A 12,697-nucleotide genomic window follows, 5' to 3' on the forward strand; every position below is an offset into this window, starting at 1 on the left:
ATAACGGGTCAGAACTGAAGTCAAAGCAAAAGTCAAAGTCTTGCGACTTTCGGCTCCGAACCGGGTCAAAACAGTAAATGGTCGGATCAAACAAGCTTAGACTAGTTAATATACTTATTATCATGTTTTATGAGTGTTAAAACAGGTTACACACCATCTACATTATTGATTATGCATAAAATCGCAAAATAGCATTTCTGTTGACTTTTTCTAAGCACATTTGACTCGACATTCGGACTAGTTAGAATGGGAATCAGAGGGTGCCCTTTTAGGGGTTTAAAGCCCACATGATTACCAACATATAACCACCTTTGATTCGACAAACCACTGGACCATTTGTGATTTCTCGCAAAGTCAATCGTTAATTACGACGAATTGACTTTTAAGCTAAACTATGCAAAAACTAAGCCACAAAGGGTTGGCATACTTACAGAAGCTTGGTGCACGACTAGTGATGTTAGAAGAATGCTTGAGAGCTCCAGAAGTGAACTAGAAAGCAGGTTTGAGGTGTGTTGAACATTGGTGCATTACATTGCCTTTTATAGTGAACAATGATGCAAAAGATCATTACAACTCATCCTACAATTGTTCCTGGATGATCAGCAGGTGTCCCTGAGTGCTAGGGGACATGTAGGGGGCGCCCATGCTTCAATTAATGCATCCAAGATCTTTCACAAGCTCAAACAGTGAATCTGCCCATGTTTACTGCATCTGGGACTTCCACGCGGCCCGCATTAAGATTCAGGCTAGGCTCATGCGGGCCGCCTGAATCTTAATGTCAGTAACCGTATCAACAGATGGCTCGTGGCCCGCCTGAACTTCCTTGTTTCGCTAATGCGGGCCGCCTGAGGCCTGTAATTCAAGATTTTCAAATCTTTTGTAATCATTAACCTGACCTTTCGGTTTCGAAGGGGTAACTTTGCGATTTGGCCCTCGATTATTTACGAATAAGGGCCTCGTGACTATTACCTGCATTGTTAAGCCCCCGGTTAGTTTAATTACTATCCGAAAAGCCTTAACTTTTATTGTTGACGCTTTCAACCCCTCGCACACGAATTTGATCATAACTTTCTCGTTTTGAAACGGAACTTCGCGAAATTTATATCGTATATTCTAGTGAGCGTATTTTACTGTTACAAATCCTCGGGTTCGTCAAAGGGTCACTCAGAGGTATAAATTAAACATGTTGACACAATTAACCCCTGTAGTTTGTAATCTCTCACTTTCTTCCGCATTTCGCTCCGTACGATCCATGATTCATTCGTCTGAAGGTACGAGCATCATTTAGGGTTACTATACAGTATATTTACCCCTCGTTGACATTTTTAACCCTCGAACTTACATACTTTCAAGGTTTGTCAACTTCAGTCCTTTATTTAATATTTAATGCCACGCGTAACTCATGACACGTGTCAACACATTATTGGACACAAAATTTCGAGGTGTTACATCCTCACCCCCTTAAAATAAATCTCGACCCGAGATTTACTGAAATAAATAAGGGTATTTTTCTTTCATCATGGATTCAACCTCCCACGTGAATTCGGGACCTCTACGGTCATCCCATTTGACCTTAACAATAGGTACATGCTTCCTTCGAAGCTTCTTTACCTGTCGATGTTCAATCGACAAAGGTTTCTCCACAAACTTTAAGCTCTCATCTATGTGCACATCTGTATGTGGTATTACCAGTGATTCATCAGCAAAGCACTTCTTTAGATTGCAGATGTGGAACACATTGTGAATTCCATTGAGCTCCTCCGGTAAGTTTAACTTGTAGGTAACCGACCCGACACGTTCGATTACTTCGAATGGTCCAATATATCTCGGGCTCAATTTGCCTTTCTTACCGAATCGCATCACTCCCTTCAAGGGTGATACTTTAAGCAACACTTTTTCACCTACTTCGAAGTGAAAATCTTTACGCTTTGGGTCTGCGTAACTTTTCTGTCTATCTCGGGCAGCCTTGAGACGGTCTCGAATCTGGACAATCTTGTCCATCGTTTCGAAGACTATCTCTGGTCCTGATAATTGGACATCTCCAACTTCCGCCCAACAAACGGGCGATCTACACTTTCTACCGTATAATGCCTCGAAGGGCGCAGCCTTAATGCTGGTATGGTAGCTATTGTTGTAGGAGAATTCGATTAATGGTAGGTTCTTATCCCAACTACCACCCAAATCGATCGCACATGCACGTAGCATGTCTTCCAACATCTGAATAGTACGCTCACTCTGACCGTCTGTCTGAGGATGGTAAGCCGTACTGAAATTCAAACGTGTGCCCAAAGATTGCTGGAAACTTTTCCAAAAATGCGACGTGTATCTAGTATCTCTGTCAGAGATAATAGACACAGGTATGCCATGTAAGGCTACAATCTTATCAACGTATAACTAGGCCAACATATCGGAGCTATAAGTCTCCTTGATGGGCAAGAAATGTGCTGACTTAGTCAGTCTATTAACTATAACCCTTATTGTATCATTTCCTTTCCTCGTTTTAGGTAACTTGGTGATAAAATCCATAGTTACCATTTCCCACTTCCATTCGGGAAGTTCAGGCTGTTGTAGCAAGCCTGACGGCTTTTGATGCTCAGCTTTGACTTGCGCACAAGTCAAGCATTTGGCTACATAAGCGGCTACAGACTTTTTCAAGCCTATCCACCAATAATTTGCCTTTAGATCCTGGTACATCTTATCAGCTCCAGGATGAACGGAGTATTTAGAACTATGGGCTTCCTGGAGGATGACATCTCGAAGTCCTCTGTAAATTGGAACCCATATTCGTCCATTTAATCGTAAAATTCCGTCCTTGCTAAGAGTTAACTGCTCCTCAGTTACTCCTAGCTTTTCTTTAGGATAGTTAGCTTCCAACACAGCTTCCCTTTGTGTAGCCAACAACCTTTCAATCAAATTGTTTTTCACTTCAATGCTCTTGGCATTGATTCGGATGGGTTTCACCCTTTCCTTTCGACTCAAGGCATCAGCGACTACATTCGCCTTGCCGGGATGATATCTGATTTCACAATCATAATCATTTAAAGTCTCCATCCAACGGCGCTGCCTCATGTTTAAATCCTTCTGATCAAACAGATGTTGAAGGCTCTTATGATCAGAATAGATCACAAACTTGATACCATACAGATAATGCCTCCACAGTTTTAGTGCGAACACAACGGCACCCAATTCCAAATCATGGGTGGTGTAATTCTTTTCATGCACCTTTAACTGTCTTGAAGCATAGGCAATAACCTTGCCTTTCTTCATAAGCACACATCCCATGCCAGTGTGTGATGCATCGCAGTAAACTACGAACTCTTCGGTACCTTCAGGCAATGTCAGTACAGGAGCGTTGCTCAACTTTTGCTTCAGAATATCAAAGGACTCTTGCTGCTTAGGTCCCCAGTCAAACTTTACTTTCTTCTTGGTCAAGGAAGTTAGGGGCGCAACAATCCTTGAAAAATTTTCAATGAAACGCCTGTAATATCCTGCTAACCCCAGGAAACTACGAATCTCTGTAGGCGTCTTTGGCTCTTGCCAATTCATGACAGCTTCCACTTTAGTGGGATCCACTTGGATACCACGCTCGCTAACAACATGTCCAAGGAATTGGACTTCTCGAAGCCAGAATTCGCACTTAGAGAATTTGGCATAGAGTTTCTCATGATGCAGGAGTTTGAGAATACAGCGAAGGTGTTTCTCATGGTCAGCTTGGTTCTTCGAGTAGATAAGAATATCGTCGATGAAAACGATGACGAATTTGTCTAAGTATGGCTTGCAAACGCGATTCATGAGATCCATGAACGCAGCCGGTGCATTAGTGAGCCCAAAAGGCATCACTAGGAACTCATAATGACCATAACGAGTCCTAAATGCGGTTTTATGTACGTCTTCATCTCTAACCTTCAGTTGGTGGTAGCCTGACCTTAAGTCAATTTTCGAGAAATAACTTGCCCCTTGTAACTGATCGAACAAATCGTCGATCCTGGGCAAATGATACCTATTCTTTATCGTGACTTTATTAAGCTCGCGATAATCGATGCACAGACGCATCGATCCATCCTTGTTTTTGACAAACAAGACAGGTGCTCCCCAGGGAGACGAACTAGGTTTAATGAAACCTTTAGTTAGCAGTTCATCTAGTTGTGTCCTCAACTCCTTCATTTCAGTTGGTGCTAACCTGTAAGGTGCTCTAGCAACAGGTGCTGCTCCAGGGATGATATCAATCCTGAATTCCACTTGCCTATCTGGTGGCAAACCAGGTAGATCCTCAGGGAAAACTTCTGGGTATTTAGAAATGATGGGGATCTCTTCTATCTTCGGTTTAGGCTCACCAATAATCACTTGTGCCATGTAGATGACACAACCTTTCTTTAAACATTTTGAAGCCTTGAGCATAGTCACTTGCTCAGGTAATCCATACTGGGTATCTCCCCGAATGGTAAGCGATTCACCAGACGGAGTCTTTATCACCACTTGCTTTCTGTTGCAGACGATTTGGGTCTGGTTGTGAGATAACCAGTCCATACCCAATACTATGTCAAAACCGGCCAATTTAAAGGGAAGTAGAGATAGAGGAAAAGAGTGGTTCTTAATGGATATCACACATCCATCTAACACAGTGGAGACGGTTTCTATGGTGCCATCTGCTAACTCTACCTCATAGTTTATACTCAAGGTTTTGACAGGTATATACTGCATCTGGGACTTCCACGCGGCCCGCATTAAGATTTAGGCTAGGCTCATGCGGGCCGCCTGAATCTTAATGTCAATAACTGTATCAACAGATGGCTCGCGGCCCGCCTGAACTTCCTTGTTTCGCTAATGCGGGCCGCCTGAGGCCTGTAATTCAAGATTTTCAAATCTTTTGTAATCATTAACCTGACCTTTCGGTTTCGAAGGGGTAACTTTGCGATTTGGCCCTCGATTATTTACTAATAAGGGCCTCGTGACTATTACCCGCATTGTTAAGCCCCCGGTTAGTTTAATTACTATCCGAAAAGCCTTAACTTTTATTGTTGACGCTTTCAACCCCTCGCACACGAATTTGATCATAACTTTCTCGTTTTGAAACGGAACTTCGCGAAATTTATATCGTATATTCTAGTGAGCGTATTTTACTGTTACAAATCCTCGGGTTCGTCAAAGGGTCACTCAGAGGTATAAATTAAACATGTTGACACAATTAACCCCTGTAGTTTGTAATCTCTCACTTTCTTCCGCATTTCGCTCCGTACGATCCATGATTCATTCGTCTGAAGGTACGAGCATCATTTAGGGTTACTATACAGTATATTTACCCCTCGTTGACATTTTTAACCCTCGAACTTACATACTTTCAAGGTTTGTCAACTTCAGTCCTTTATTTAATATTTAATGCCACGCGTAACTCATGACACGTGTCAACACATTATTGGACACAAAATTTTGAGGTGTTACACCACAGGAAGAACCGTCGCTGTTAATTCTGTTCTTCGTGATTGTACCCTCGAACTCAACAATCACATCTTCCCTATCGACCTTATTTCGATGCAGCTCGGTAGTTTTGACGTCATAGTAGGCATGGACTTTCTTCGTGAAAACCATGCCGAAGTTGTTTGCTTCGATAAGATGATTCGATTCTCGCTCGCTAATGGTGATCAACTTTGTGTGTATGGCGAAACTCCCTCGAAAGGTCTAAAGCTCATGTCATGTGTCTAAGCTAGCAAGTATCTCCGCAAGGAATACAGAGCTTTCTTGGCTAACATTGTAGTAGCGGAGAAGGAAAAGAAAGGTAATCCAGGAGTGAACGATGTCCCCGTGGTTTGTGAATTTCCACAGGTATTTCCCGATGAACTTCCAGGTCTTCCTCCGAGTCGTGATATCGACTTTTGCATCGACCTCATTCCTGGAGCCAATCCTGTTGCTAGAGCTCCTTATCGACTCACTCCGTCCGAAATGTGTGAACTCTCGAGTCAGCTTCAGGAATTGCTTGATAAAGGCTTCATTCGCCCTAGCACCTCTGTCACACCCCGAAATTATCAGAGCTGGCGTGACTGGACTGGTATCTTCATTGCACAGCGGAAGCAAATAAGCTAAGACTTCTTAGAAAACGAACGCCCACTAAGCACTCGAATCTCCAATGGTCCTCCTATTTCAACCGTTCCATAATGTTGAGAAAGTAACCTGAGAAAGAATATGCGAAAAAGTCAACATAAAGTTGAGCGAGTTCATAGTTTGTTTGTAAAAGATTTGAAATAAATCTTTTTGAATAACCGGTTTGTGAAATATTATGGAGAAAACGAATTTAAAAATCATTTTCTTGTCAAGTTATATGGGAACTTTGTATTTGTAATGCATTATGTTCGTAGAACCATGCATTTGTAAACTCTTGTGTTTGTAAAGTTTGTATAACCGTCAATGTCCACCCTGACTTTGATTTCATGCCCGCATAATCCTATGCTTTGAATTTGTATAAATCATGGTATGTAATTTGTAAAACCCCGGTATGAAAGCAACAAGGAAAACAGATCACCAATGGTTTGCAAGGCCATTGATATGTTTAAAGTGATGCAGGAAAACTCAAACCTAGCAGACTTGTACCAGGCTTCCGGCTGTAAGACATAGTCACCACATGGTCCAACCCGCGGACTCATGGGTGGTGCTCGCTACACCCAAATAGATCTATCACTCATGTCCCTCGGTCCTACAACGAGGATTAATCGCCTTCCTAGCTAACCATACCATTTGTAAGTGTACCCTTCCTAGCTAACCATACCATTTGTAATTGTCTGTAAACATTTAGTAACATGAACTCACTGGGTGTCCCGTTTTTCAAACGCAAACCAACCCAGTCCCATTATTATAACTAGGACGATCCCATCCCTAATCATGAAAATCGTTCACATTTCGATAATACGCATTTGTTTTGTAAAAACCGGTATATTTAGTATAATCCATTCATAAACCATTTGAGTTCCCCGAAATCCATTCGTAACATGATTTAGAAATATGAGTTTTCGTTCATTCAAAAACTTTGTATGTTCTTGCAAAACGTGCTTTGTCTAAAATATGCAGTCTTTGTTCATCGAAAACTTTGTGTGTTTCTGCAAAATATGCATGTCTTTCCACCCCGAAAACATTTATAAAAAAAATGTAAAACCATAAAAAGGTGGGGTTATGAACTCACCTGAATTGCCTTGTGCAAAGCTGGCTAATTACGACTTCGTGATGTCGTTCCCAAGACGAGACTCGCTAGCGTGCATTCTACAATATTCCCAACACAGAATATCTTATAAGTTTCTGAATAAACACAGTAACTAAACTACGTGTCACCGAGCTCTACCGAATCGTTAACCGAACAATTCAACGGTAAGTTGTTAACTTAAATGAAACGAAGAAGTTATGCTCGTTAGCTCGTTTAACGTCGATAATAACTAATAAGTCTTGAAAAGACTTGATTCTCGAGATATTTGAAAGTAAATAAATATTTATATCAAAATATATAAATATATCGTTAAGATCGCTTGTCGTCCCGAGAAGTCGTACGTTGATGTATAGAGCACGCCGTTTAGGCGTTTAAAATAAATATGTGAACTATGTTTATTTATAAAAGCATCGTCGTGTCGTTGGGTATTCGAAATAAATATATATAACTATATTTATTCATAAAAGGATTCGTTTCGTTAGTTATCGAAAACAAATATATATCTATATTTATTTTTATAAAACTAATTTGTGTTTGATATTTGAAATAAATATATAAATTATATTTATTTTTATAAAAGAATTGTCGAATCTTCAATGTTTAAATTAAACATAAACAGTTATAGTTCTTTTATAAAAGATATCCGAATTCTTGTTGTTTGGAAATAAATATCACTAAATATATTTATTTTATAAAACTATCAAGTTTAGTTATCTCGTAAAACGGTTTTGTTGAAATGTTATAACCATACTTTGTAAGTTATGTAATGTCGTCGAAAGTAAATATATGTATTTATTGATCGTCATAAAAGTCGCTTGATGTCGTTAGTTGCCATTTTTCAATAAAACACATTTGTTTCGTAATTTAATTTGAATCCGTAATGTTCGCTTTATCATAAAATACTTTTCGTTTACGGTTTTTCTCGAAAAACGGGCAGAGTTTCCTCTGTTTTTGGACGCCCCCGACAACACAAGTTGTCGTTATTTTATCAAAATTCAACAATTTAATCAACAATATTCACGTATAATCAGTTTATATAAACAAAATAATTAGTAAACCCAAGCAATTTTAACCAATAATTCGTCAATTTATTTGATTCGAGCTCGTTTTCGCGTATGTAAATAAAACTATAGAAATAACGATATAACTTGCGCCATTAAAATCTTTACTAAAGCTCTCGCGTCGATTTGTCGAGTAAGCTGACTGAGTTGACCGAGTCAACTGAGTTGACCGGTTGAGTTGACTCGCTGAGTTGACTGAGTTGACTCGGTTGACCGAGTTGACTCGGTTGACCGAGTTGACTCGGTTTGACCGAGTCGACCGAACTGAACCACGAACCGCGAGACCCAATGTGTTGACTCGAACCACATCTGACCGGGTTGACTATTGTTGACTGATTTTAACATATGTTGACCGGGTTTGACCCGGGTTGACCCGAAACCCGCTGAAAAACTCGAACCATACTTGACCCGCACCATAGTGGCCTGAACCCGAAGCTAAAAAAAATGACACAAGTTCGACTCAAAACTCTTGAACTTTCAGCTGACCTGACCCGAGAACAAACCATTACCCGAATATGAACATCACCTTCAACATCAGATCATCTTCCTCACCTGTTGACACAGCAACATCATCTTCATCGAAAAGAATCAATATCATACCGGAACTCGTCAGATAATGACGAAGACCGCTGGTCCAAGGCTCCGACCGCCGGTCCGTGGCTCCGATCTCTCTCTCTTCTCGACCTCTTCTGTTTCTCGTCGTCATTCAAGACTCTCGCCGGACCACCCGAATCGTTGCCGGAGATGAAACCGAGAGGGGGGGGCTGCTATTGACGATGGTTGTGGGTTTCGGAACGGACCGTCGGATAAATGAAATGACCGGTGGTCCGTGGTTTCTCCAGTGACCGAACAAAAGCAGGGGTATGAAGAAGCTCGCCTGAAAATACCTTCGCCGCCGCCGCTTGCGGGGGGCGCCGTCGCTTGCGGCGGGGCCGCCGTCAGAACACCTCGCCGGACCACCGTGGGCGGTGGCCGGCCGTCGCCTGGTCGGCGGAGTTCGGCCGGTTCCTTTCGCCGGTGAAGGGTTCAAGAGAGAGAGAGAGTGAGAGAATTTGTAGGTGTGTGTTGTCTGGTTTGTTTGCACAAATGAGGATTAGGGGGGTTGTGGACCCCTTTTATAATTGTATAATGGGCTTTGGGCTTGGGCCTAAGGCCCATAAGCCCGATTCCCGCGTTGAAGTGGCCCGAAATTTATGCGAGACCCGTTATCAAAACCCGAGCTCCGCGAATCGTTGTAATGTATAAATTCAGTATTAAAACAAGTAAAATACGGTCTGTAGTCGTTGTTTGCACATTTGATCGTCGGTTACGGTATGAATCGCGTAAAATCACGTCGTTTGTCGCTTTTGTTAAAAACACGTAAATGCCTCGTTTGCCGTTTCTGATCCGTTTTTCGATCCGGTTTCGACTATAGTAGTTAAAATTTAATTTCAAAACAAAATATATCGTAAAATTTAAGTTTTAAAAATAATACGCACCTCCGATGCTTCCGTTTCGTTACCGGTGCGTTTCCTGCAGTCGCGTTTCTCGTTCCTGTTTGCGTTGTGCAATGTACGGAAGCGCAATAAATTCACAACACTAAATTCATAATTATAGAATATCCATAGAAAAATCCGTATTTGTCAGCGTTGCCAGTATTTCATATGGTGTTAATACGTAGTCGCTTAATGTTTAGCAGGTTTTTCCGTAAACCACCGTTCACGCCCTGTAAAGCCGGTTAGCCGTTTCTAGGCACTCCAAAGGCCTAATTGAGTTAATTTGCGTCTTAAACACTATTTATTATCGTGTTAGTCACCTGTTAATCATGTAATTAAGGGCCGTAAATCACCGGTTGTCACATTCTCCCCCTGTTACAGAAATTTCGTCCTCGAAATTTAGACTATGTTAACTTCTTAGAGTTACGTTATGCGTAGAAAATACGAATAGTACCAAAGTGAATGATAGTGAAATCGAATCAAGACTTACTCGAATCATGTGAATTCAAGGACATTCCTCAACAATGAGAACCCGACGGTTAGAAGAAGTATGTTTCAAAAACTGATGTCAAAGGAAACAAGACGTATAGATACAGTCACTAGTGTGACTAAGTTAACAGGTGTCCAATAAAAGAGGAATTTCGAGCAATATAATCCCAACGAACATTCACAATATGCAAGTGAATTCTAGAAATGATAACATCCACTAAAAGGAACTTAGAATCAACAAGTTTAATGAAATAGTTTTGCATGAAACGCCTGATCGTGTTCAGCACAAGCTGCAAGTTATACTGACGCCACACGGTGTCGTAGTGAATGAAATAATTCAAATATAGCGGTGATCAAACAAGTATCACCTGTGTTTTGCATGAAACGCTCGATCATGATTAGCCCAAGCTACAAGTTTGTACTGACACCACAAGGTGTCGTAGTGATTTAAATAATTCCATAATAGCGGTGATCAAACAAATTCACCGTGTTTGAAGTTGAATGAAAGCGCAATGAAGTAAATCTGAAAGTTTGTTTCAAATGACATCATAGGATTTTCAATTGAAAATGGAACATCAAAGAAATAGTATTTTCGATCAAAGATGAAGAAGCAATGAATATCGCAAAACATTCGATCGATGTTGAAAGGACCGTTAGGAGGTACACCGGAATATGAAATGAATTTTGTGTACCCTTGTCTTATCACACGATTGTGTTAAGACTGTTGTAATGTGATAAATCAAAACGGATTTAATCTAAATCAATAAATAAATAATTAAATCCGTGCATGAGATATGTAAACGAGTTTAGCGCAGGCTTCAAATTAGTGAAAACACCACCACAAGGTGTCGAAATCAAAAAAAGACTTAATGGAGTCGTAGACCAAACAAGTCTACTACGACTCGAAACAAATGAAACGCTTGTTAAAACGAATTTGAATATGATGTTTCCAATACATCATATGGTGTCTTGAATTGAATATGTGTAATGAACAAGTTCAAACAATTTAGCTTGATTTTGGCGCAAGCCAACAATAAATACATGTATCGACAAGAATCTTTCGGCATGGTCCCAACGAAAAACCATGTATGTATCTTGAAAAGAAAAGAAATTTCAAGAAAATGTGTTGACTTGATAACAAAGGAGCCAACAATTACAATAATGCGGGTCATTCGAATCACAAATCGTTAATTAGGTTTAGCGAAACAATATTTGAACTTTGTTGAAATGCTTATTCGAAACGAAACCACATGCGTAACAAACGATGCATGCGTAACATATAAATTTTCAAGAAATGAAGCAAATGAGTGTTCGCTATAATGAAAGAAATGATCGTGATACAATGACTTTTAAGAGGAGTAGAGATGTGAAAATCTACTCACTTAGATGCAAAAGTCGGTATTTCAATAAAAGAAATTTAAGGACTTTACCTGGGGTTGCATGTGATGACCGGTTGTTAGGTGACATTACCATGGAATGACGAACATAGCGTATTCGTCATTAATAAGAAAAGGGGGATACGAAGACATGTGTCTTCTTCTTAGCGTGACTCGTGTCGTTGCAGGACCGCGTGCCAAACCGCCGCTTCCTGATCGATAGTTTTCGTGCTGACAGGATTAGCATCATTGTTGAAATGCTCGATAGTGTCTTCTCGGTGACTTCACCTCGAAAGTCATATATGACGTACTTCAACCTCCGTTGATGTATAGCTTAAGTTTCACGTATACCTGTGCACTAGCATTTCGTTTCGCGTAGAATGTGATGTACTCCGACATCCGTTGACGTAAAATTTGAGTTCCATGTATTCTTGTGCACTAGCGTCTCGTTATGCGTAGGCTGCCTGCTCAGGAAGTTAAAATATCATAGACAATATGGATAATAGTGTGTGCCCGAGTTAATATTCACGGTTCCTACGTGATGACCTTTAATGAACTTCAACATGAGTTTCCAAAGGTTTCATATGCATGTTTCCTAAGCTCTCAAAGTTTTGTGCACTGTATGCGACTCTTTTGTGTATCGTGGGTAAAACACCACTTTAGCGTATGTTGAAAACAAAATTTTGACACATTGCTTTTCGGCAACGGTTGGAGACCATATTCGAGTCTTAAGCGTTCTGTATGTGTTCAAGTTTTAATAATCTAAGTTCCCAGAGGAAAGTGAGGTTAGAGCCTAGGTATCTCTACAGAAACCTAATTCGTTGTAACCTATAGCTCTGATACCAATCTGTCACACCCCGAAATTATCAGAGCTGGCGTGACTGGACTGGTATCTTCATTGCACAGCAGAAGCAAATAAGCTAAGACTTCTTAGAAAACGAACGCCCACTAAGGACTCGAATCTCCAATGGTCCTCCTATTTCAATCGTTCCATAATGTTGAGAAAGTAACCTGAGAAAGAACATGCAAAAAAGTCAACATAAAGTTGAGCGAGTTCATAGTTTGTTTGTAAAAGATTTGAAATAAATCTTTTTGAATAACCGGTTTGTG

The sequence above is a fragment of the Helianthus annuus genome, chromosome 11, assembly GCF_002127325.2.
Source record: "Helianthus annuus cultivar XRQ/B chromosome 11, HanXRQr2.0-SUNRISE, whole genome shotgun sequence".
NCBI classification, from domain to species: domain Eukaryota; kingdom Viridiplantae; phylum Streptophyta; class Magnoliopsida; order Asterales; family Asteraceae; genus Helianthus; species Helianthus annuus.